Genomic DNA, 9,910 nt, shown 5'->3' with positions numbered 1-9,910 from the left:
TCCTCGAGAGTCCCGATCTCGAGAAGTTTTTGAGATTGGGGCAGTCCAAGCAATCTCAAAGAAATCTTAGCACTCTCTATGCGAATTCGATTGATATTGCCACATTCATAGTTTTAAGATTTCCAGATTTCCCAGTGAGTATCCTCTCACTACAACAAAACAGTTCAAAAAATTCTCAAGAATGATATTCGGTATGAAAGTATAAAAACTAGTATGTTTAGGACAATTGAAAATAAATATAATGATATAGCTATTAGATCGGAAAACAAAAAATAGATTAATGATCAATATGCATACCGCTAAAAACTCACAATAGTGTTATTACAAAAAGCTCATGCTCTCTCAAAGGTTCACTAACCAAGTTTAACTTCGAGATTAATTGTTTTCACAGTTAATTCTTTTACTTACAATTAATATAAATATATTTTAATATTTTAAAACCAGTTTCTATAAACACTAGCTCGTTTATAAAAAATAATTGGGAACTTAAAGATATTCTTAAAAACACTAATTTACCTAAAATCTATTTAATGGTGTTTTAGATGTTGTGACGATGTTTGATAGCTCTAGATTTATTATAATTCACAAATATTCTTTATAAAAGAAACGTTGATGATATCCTTGCAATTATTGTCCCTAATAAAAAAATTGACGTTTGTTTTTAATGTGTTTAATAGTATAGAATATTGTATTAAATTCATCCTTAAACGTGAAAATGATGTTATTAATTATTTTGCATTATAAATAAATAAACTTCAAAATTTTGATTTACTGATAAATTAGAATAAAAAATCTTGTAGATAAGGGAGGTTTCACAATCTTATGATTGTTTCGGAATGATTTTCCGTTATTCAGAAATGTTTGATTAATTCAATTCTTCAAATCAGATACAATTTATATAAATTTGTGAAATTATTATTTATCTTGTTCTATATTAATAGCCAATAGTAACTATATCGAGGTTAAATTTGAAAAAGGCACGCAGAAGTTGCCGAAACAAAAAAAAGTTTCGAATTAAATATTGGTGTTTTTTGTTGTTGCTTGGATATGGCCGTCAGGGGAAACGAATTGTTTCTTCAGTTAATTTTTAAACTATTTTTGTTTAAATTTTTCCTTCATTAGCTTAGCCGGACGCCGTCTGATGAACGACATTCGCGAATGACAGAATAGTTGACAAACGAGATGAACTGTCCCAGTCAAACCCAACGAACTCTGATCCCACGTGAATTCGACACGCCAACGTTGCTATCGCTGCATTCAATAATGGATTAATCGAATGATTAACGATCCATCTCCATTATACCTGTGAATTATTTAAAGGAACTGACCTATATCTATAGTGTCAAATCCGCAGAAAATGTATAATTCAGATTCAAAAAATATTTTCCCTCTAATGCGACTGCTAGAAACAATTATACAGACACTTATAAACAATTCACCGTCAGTGAATTGTACCTCGGCCTTCTGAAATATTTCACTATCTATTCTCACTCCATATTCTCCTTTTGTTACTCTAATTATTCACGTCTTTCCAATCCTGTCAATCGCACGTAAAAAATTAAATACATGGAATACATAGTTCGCTTAAGATCCATTACGATTATTCTCTGGACTAAAGAAGGGTTACAAAATTAACGACCCTTGACCTACGTAAGCTATAACTCATCAGAAAAAAACGTCCGCGAATTTTGATAAAGACAGAATGGATCTGTCAGGCTTTCTAAATCCAATGCTGTTTTGGTAATTGTCGAGGGGTTAATTACTCCTGAAATATGGTGTACACTCTTTCTGCTATATTTTACAATACCTTGTACTCCTGCATTACCAAAAAATATTATGGGAAATTCAATGTAGTTCTATAATGATTGTCCTATAATGAATTCCTTATAATTTTTTTTTCGCGATTCTAGAAAACAGATTATAGAGAATCTATACAAGAAACCCTCCCCCTCCCTCTTTATAAATAAAGGGTGTCACAAAAGTCCCGGGACGGCTGAATATTTCTTCAGGTGAAATATTTTTTAGGGAGGTCAAGTTCATATTTATAATCAAAGTAACATTCAAGTTGGAGTTCAATGATGAGCTTTATTTTGGTCTTGACGATGACCTTCAAGTTTTTTTCAAGGTTAACTTTTTTAATGGAAGCCCCTTTTTTACATCAGAAATCGATAGAGTGAGAAATTTTACGTTCAAATATGTACCCATGTAATAGGTAAATTGTAACCTGAAAGGTCACTCTAAGGTCATTTAAACTTAAACAAGGCCTGCATACTTATGGGTGAAGGTCAAATTGGACCAATGACCTGATTGCATATTCGAACGTAAAATTTACATTTCTATCGATTGCCGATGTAGAAAAAAGGGGGTTTCCATTTTTTTTTAAATTGACCTTAAAAAACCTTGAAGGTCACTCTAAGGCGATTTGAACATAAGCAAGGTCTGCGCTCTTCTGGGAATAGAAGCTTTAACATTTTTTTCATAGCATGCGAAGTTACTAACTTTAACAATGTAACCTTAAGCATGACCTTGAAAATAACCTTAAATATAATTTCGAGGTCAGATTTCTTTTCCAGTGGAACCCCCATTTCTAAATCACTTTGAATGTCCTCAGAATGACCTTTAAGGTTAAAATGTACTATTAGCCCACTATCCCACTTCTGAATGATTAGAAATTTGAATTACCAGTAAAAAAAGGATTGAAGAGCCTAATTAACGCTTATGGAAAGGTCCGATTATTAATTGAAGACGCACTTTTGGATAAGTAGGAGTTTATTGAGTAAACTCCTGGAAATTATCTTACAAGAGTAAAGTAATAACCTTAACCGAAACCACGCACAGATATCGCATTAATAATAATCGCGCTCGCTCTAATAGTTTTGCCGGTTACGCGCGTCTTCCAACTCTCACGATCAACGCTCTATTTCATTACTCGTCTCGACTGTTTGCTGACGACTGACACTCCTGCATCTCTCCGCACGCGCCGTGTTCTTCTCACCCTTCTCTTTGACATTTCAACATTTCAAGAATCTACAAATTACAACGAACTTTGCGAAACGCTAACAGTACTTGACCTGGGTACGTATTTGAACGTGAAATTCCCCGTTCTATCAATGCCTGATGTGCAAAAGGGCGTTTCAATGTAAAAAAGTTGACCTTGACAAAATCTTGAAGGTCATCGTCAAGACAAAAATGTAGGTCACCATTGAATTCTTCGTTGAAAGTCACATAAAAAATAAACTTGAATTTCCTTGAAAAAATTTCTTACCTGAGGAAATTTGCAGCCGTCCCGGGACATTTGTGACATCCTGCACACACACACACACACACACACACACACACACACACACACACACACACACACACACACACACACACACACACACACACACACACACACACACACACACACACACACACACACACACACACACACACACACACACACACACACACACACACACACACACACACACACACACACACACACACCTTTTTTTCTACAAAATAGTTCAATTTTCAGAAGAATACATACATTTTTCACGAAATAGTTGAAATTTCTACTAAAAAAGATAATATTCAAACCAAAAATTGAATGGTTAAATTTGCAGTAAAAACCCTTTATTTTCAACAAAATATATGAACTTTCTACTAAAACGATAAATCTTCAACCCCCCCCCCTCAAAGTATTTTAAAATAAAGTAGTTGAATTTTCAACCAAAAATTAAAATTCTAAACGAAAAATGTAATAGTGTATATTTAAAACAAAAAATATTGTTACTTTTAACCAAAAATGGTCGAATTTAATAAAAAAAAAGGAACGAGTTTTTAACAAAATAATAAAATGAACTTTAACTTGAGTTCATCTAAAATTCTTTGAATCTCATGTTTTTCCGGACATTCCGTGATTTTCTGGAATTCCCTGACCATAACAAACTTGCAAAACAGCGTTGGATTCAGAAAAACTTCCAGATCACTGTATTCTTTATTATAATCCACTGAGATTTTTTTTATGAGTTCAGGAAAACAATTTATAAATAAATTAATTTTATTTGTTTCTTTATAACTTACCAAAGTCGATAGTCGCTGATTTTCGAACCCAACTTAAGGAAGCCTTAGGAAGCCTATTGTTGCCTTCACGCCTTTTCCCGTTTTACTGGAAGCTTGCTCTGAAATTGAGAATATTTTTGATTTACAATCGTTATGAAGTGAGCTTTCTCATGAGAGATATTAAAATTTTGAGGTTGTGAGATGATTTCAGCAACACGTTTTGTATGAAAAAGGTATCTCTAATTACTTGAAATAATTAAAGATATTGAAGCTAATATCACGAAAATACCAGATAACAAAGTAGATGATTTAAGATAAGAATTTATGGGGTCTTTAATGATTTTTTAAATAATGGCACTTCACGAACTTGTTTACATAAACATCGAGATTCTCGATCCACAATTTTTGCGTTATCCCAATCAAATGTTGGACTAAAGTTATAGTGGTTTTAATAAACAACCAACTTTGTTTTCTTCTTATTAATATGTTCATTATTACGTGTATTTAAAGATCTTTTTGTTCCACAATTAATTCGTTTCATCTCAAATTTCTGAGGTATCTTTACCGAATTTTATTAAAAAACTTAAACATTGTTTAGTTGTAAGTATCGCATCAATATTTCAAATATTTAATATTTTAGAAAGTTTTGTTAAATTGTTAGAAAAAAGAAGGCAGACCCTAATTTGGTACACATGTGAAAGAATTTGATTTCTGTTTACTACCTGATTTGAATGATAATATTTAAAAAAAGTTCTTTGAATCATCGGTAATAAAATTCAACTCTATTTACAAAAAACGCACCAATAGACAGGAAATTAAATTTGAATCCTTATTTTTTAATCAACAAAACCAATTGAAAACAAATAAAGATAATTGGTTCGGAAAATTAACGAACATTTAAATACTAACAGAAATAATTGCTATTGTCTCCTTAGGACCTGATTATAACGTTGCTTCAAAATTTTTAAAGTAAGAATTCATTGATGTAGAGTCAGTTCTTCAATCGTCAGATTTAGACAATGACCTTAAAAATTAAATTAGAGACAAATTCCCTTTTAATATTAACTATACTGTGAAGAGAGATTAATAAATCCAAAGAATATAGTTTCTAAAAAAACTAAATAGGATAAAAAATTATTTGAAAAATAATCCTGATATCTTTTTTACAAATGCTGACAAGGGTAACCTCACTGTTTTTTTAAAATCCACTTACAACATGAAAATGTTGAATTAGCTTTCTGAAACATCGACTTACATTCCAGTAAATACAAAACCTTTGAGAAAACTATAGGTAAGCACATCAAACATTTCAAACAATGTTAGTGATAATAATTTATTAAAATAAAAACACTGAAAAAACAAAAGATAAACTTTACATCGATTTCCGACGAAAGATTCTCTGCAACTAAAAATAACTTCACAGGATAAACTTTACACAAATATCGGTTAAACTTTCTTTTGTTTTTCCATCAAAAACACATGTTTTTTGCAGTGATGCCAGTGTTGGCACCCTGGGCTACTGCGCTTGCGCTAGGGCTGCGCGCTGGTTGGCCGCACTTAGCGCGCGATTCAAAATTACTTTAAAAAACAATTCTTGTAATTTAAATGAATAATTAATGAAATTTGCACAAGGCTGTATAAATATTATGTAACTTTTGATTTCAGGCAAGAAAAGAATGTATGACACATATATTTTATGAACAACAGTTTATTTTCATTAAAAATGCTCAAAATCACATTTGGGCATTTGAATCATAACTACAATGCAGTTGTGACAATTGCTGTATTTATAGGTTATATAATTGGCATCACTTGTTTTTTAAAAGACGCGAAGTTGGCTAAACAACACTTTATTGTTCTAAAAAATTTCCTGCAACAAATTTTATTCTTAGTTTTTTCTGTAAATACCACAATAATCAACTTACTTTAACTGACACAGTTTTAGCTAAATGTTATAGTTTGCCAAAAATTCATGAACAAGATGTTTCTTTTCGTCCTATTATTTGTTTTATTGATAGCCCAACACATTTTTTGCCTATAATAATTTATGATATAATTTATTAAATTGAATTAAAAACCTTATTTCACATATCAATAACAGTTTCGAAGTAAAAGAAAAACTCAAAGATATTAACACAGATGACCATTAATTTCTTCTTTCTCTTGATGCCAGCTCTTTATTTACAAATATCCCTTGTAACATGGTTTTAGACAGTTGAGTAGAGTTCAATTTATTCACAATCAATGTTCAAAGTGAAGATGAATAATTTTCTTTTTTTTTTCCTTTTTTAGGGGGAAAGGAGGGGAGAGAAGTGTTCCTTTTTTTCAGATTCCAATGGGAACATTTTGTGGTGGTTGTCCAAATTTGGTCGTTAGATTCTTGATTTTATTTTCAGGAATTCTTTTCATCGATGATACGATACACGGGTAAAAAAAACATGATGTCCAGTACACGCCAGAAGTTTAAATACACTTCTTCCTTTATGATTGATTAAGTTCTCTTAATTTTGAATATGTCAAAGTCAAAAAATTTTCTCTTTAAAAGATTAGATGCTCTCAAAATTATGTAGAAAATGAGCACAGGAATAAGCCTTTTTGTCTATTTTTCAAGCAGATATTGCAATAATAGTGTCTATTTAAATGTTTTCTTAAATTTCCAATAACTTCCTTCATGATCATTGTTTTTTTAAATGTTGTTGGGCTCATTTTGAAGCTATTTTTCCACAGTATCACACCAGCTTATGAGTATAAATCGTGACAATTGAACGAATTGAAGTTGCAATAATTGCAATATTCTTTGTAGTAACAAAAATATTTCTGTAGGGTGTATGAAACATATAATCATGAAGTTTCTATGAAATTCCCTCAAAAAATATGTTTCTTCAATTTTTATTCTGACCTTCTTGCAAATAAGATGTTTTCAAATTTTTTTCAACTTTTTTGTTACAGCTTCAAGTCCTTGCAATTCGATAAGCCATTTTCAAGATTAATACTTCTAAGCTTTTATGATACTGCGGAAAATAGCTTCAAAATGAGACCAAGAACATTAAAAAATATTGATTATTAGGAAAGTTCTTTAAAATTTAAGAAAACATTGAAATGTACACTATTCTTGCAATATCTACTTTAAAAATAGACAAATAGGCTTCATCCTGACCTTCAATTCTCATAATAAAAAATTACCATTTACCTATGAATTAGACCAGAATAAGCGTATTAATTTCTTAGACATGACATTAAATAGAAAGGATAATCATATATTATCACTAATTGGTTCGAAAAGCCAATGTCATCAGGCAGACTAATGAATGAGGACTCATATTAATGGGCATATTAATTAGAATAAAGCGGAGTTTGTTTGTGCATTAACACCAATACAACTTTAGTCACACATTTGATTGGGATAATGCAAAAATTATGGAATTAAAGTATTCAAGAATTAAAGTATTAATTATATAAAGCCTGACGAGGTTAGCGAACCCATGCCAACGAAACGTCGTTCATTATGACGAATAAATATGCGTTTTGCCTTCTACAATCGAAATTTCTTCTTCAATAAAAATATGAAAGGCGATTTTATGGCTTATTCAAATTTCTTTTCCCATTTGGAAAACGTAATAATCTGAATAGCTTAATTCAGAGTCATCGACAAAAAAGAGAATATTTTCAAAGAATATTTCCTCTCATTACTTAGAACTCTACCACCCGGGATCAGCGTTTTGAATAGTAGGTATCTACCTTACCTCCTTAAATATGAAGGGGTATCATTGTCATCCAGCCCTTGTTACTTTGTGCAATATCCCTTTATACCTGTGGGAACTGACGGCTGTTCTCCAAGAGGTCGTACGTACTTTGTGGATTCCCTTATTTAGGTACGATACGTGCGTACAAAAGAAAATTACTCTCTCAATATGCCATCACGACAACTTGGGAAACTAAACTTTAAAAGTTCTATAATACTCTAGAACTAAACGTCAATGAACTTCTAAACTTTTATTAACGAAAACGTAATTTTTTTAAATTATTCAAATAAATTTGAGAGGCCATTTGAAAACATAACGTAAACAAAGTCGAAAAAATGTCTTCAAATGGAGAAATATGTTTCCAAACAGCATTATAATCGGACCATTAGACAAATATATAACAAAGAAAGTAAGAGGGAGAAATAAGACAACCAAACCAACCTCTCTCTATTTTTTACTTTTTCTTTTCCCAGTTTCTTTTTAATGTATGTTTCGAAACCAATTTAGGCTTCTTTATCAGGGGATTCTTTATCGAAGCCTTCACAGTAAAAATAAATACTCAAAGTTATATTCGACATAATTTCCGATTTGACTTGAATTAAGGAAGTACCTGAATTTAAGTGCGCAAACTATCTTGCATAAAGCATTAACTTTTCTTAAATAAAAAATCAGCATTTTTCTACTGGAATAAAGTTAAGTAACCTCCTAAATTTCAATATTCAGTTCTGAAAGTAAGTTGAAAGCAACCTGAAATAACCTGTAAGGCTTTCATCACTTAAAATAAAGGAAGATACCTTTCCTGAATTTCAGGTTCGTACCAGTTCCAGTTGTCAGCCAATATTTGGATTAATAAACTCAACAAAATAGACCCCCAATAGACCGTTTTTTTTAAATTTTTCCTACTTTTCCTGTATTTTCTTACAAGTATGAACCCAAATTGTATATTTTCTAAAACGAATAACTATTATATAGGAACAGCTGAGAACTATCGGTAAGGCGTGAGAAATTCCTGGTTTTTAGTTAGGATATTACCCTTTATTTCAGTTAGGATAGTGCATTAACTTAAGGCTACACTAGCTTTTAGTATACATATATTCTTAATAAAAGAGCGAGCAACCGTGAATTTGAGGTCATGCCTCCCTGAATTTCAAATAGTCCTGATCTGAATTTCAGGAATCTAATTCTCTTAATTTAATGTTCAGATGCGATTCTTAATTTCAGATTGCCTATGCTTATTTTTGTGACACCTTAAAATAAGCCGAATTTCCGACTTAAATTAAGTTTTTTTTTGCTGTGTATGCGAATAAATATTTCTACTTTATGCTTAATATTAATTAGAGATAAAGATATGAATACAAAGTTTCTTATTAGATTAGTATTTACGTTTTTAGGAATCTGTATTATCATGAGAACGAGTTACTATCGATCAGTATACTGCCATCCTGATGAAGAAACACTCATCTGCAGTTTAGACGATCCGGGATATTCAATAAAACACGTTTGTATCTGTACCTTTTAACGTATGAGATTTTTTGAAAAGAAAAGTACTGTTCTTGGGTAAATCGGGCATGCTCTATTCATTAAAACAAAAACAAAAATGGCGAATTCCAATTATTTATATGCAAAACTGTAGATAGGCTAAATATTAATGCAGAAATTCGCCGAGAATCCTGCTTTCGGTAGATAGGCCTAAGCCTATCTACCGAAAGCAGGAATCCGCCTTGAAGAACCTTCGAGTTTCCTGCTGAAAAAACTTAACAACTACAAATTTTCCAAAAATTAATTAAAAAATAAAATTAAGTTGCAATTATTAATTTATTATTAAATGAACGAATCAGTACAAACAAATCAGTGTAATTATTAACTTCTTAATAATAATTTATTAATAATCTTTTTAATCGTCACCATCATCGAAGTTGTGTATAAGGTCCGAAACGTCACTTTTTATAAATAATTCAACTAGAATTATTTTTACTTGTCAAATAAAAAATGCAGATAAGCTATTGAAAATAAGGATTGGTGGCTCAAAATTACCCTCGAATCCTGGTGAAGAAACTTATCATGTACTTGAGCTATTCGATTTCAGGAAATCGGACTGCAGGAAGACCGAAGATCCTGGT

The 9,910-nt window shown here is 31.2% G+C and overlaps 1 protein-coding gene across 9 annotated transcripts in view; it reads right to left on the bottom strand.

Annotated features, from left to right (window-relative positions):
• Positions 1 to 9,910, bottom strand: part of LOC117171515 (CUGBP Elav-like family member 2) — a 979,205-nt gene that overhangs the window by 899,730 nt on the left and 69,565 nt on the right. For all 9 annotated transcript variants that reach the window (XM_033358892.1, XM_033358936.1, XM_033358918.1 and 6 more), the window contains exon 2: positions 4,069 to 4,166. The gene's annotated coding sequence lies outside the window, so the exon portion shown is untranslated. The remainder of the gene's footprint in view (positions 1 to 4,068; positions 4,167 to 9,910) is intronic.

This window comes from Belonocnema kinseyi, chromosome 1, assembly GCF_010883055.1.
Source record: "Belonocnema kinseyi isolate 2016_QV_RU_SX_M_011 chromosome 1, B_treatae_v1, whole genome shotgun sequence".
Taxonomy (NCBI): domain Eukaryota; kingdom Metazoa; phylum Arthropoda; class Insecta; order Hymenoptera; family Cynipidae; genus Belonocnema; species Belonocnema kinseyi.
This window is presented reverse-complemented; position numbering and strand designations above follow the sequence as displayed.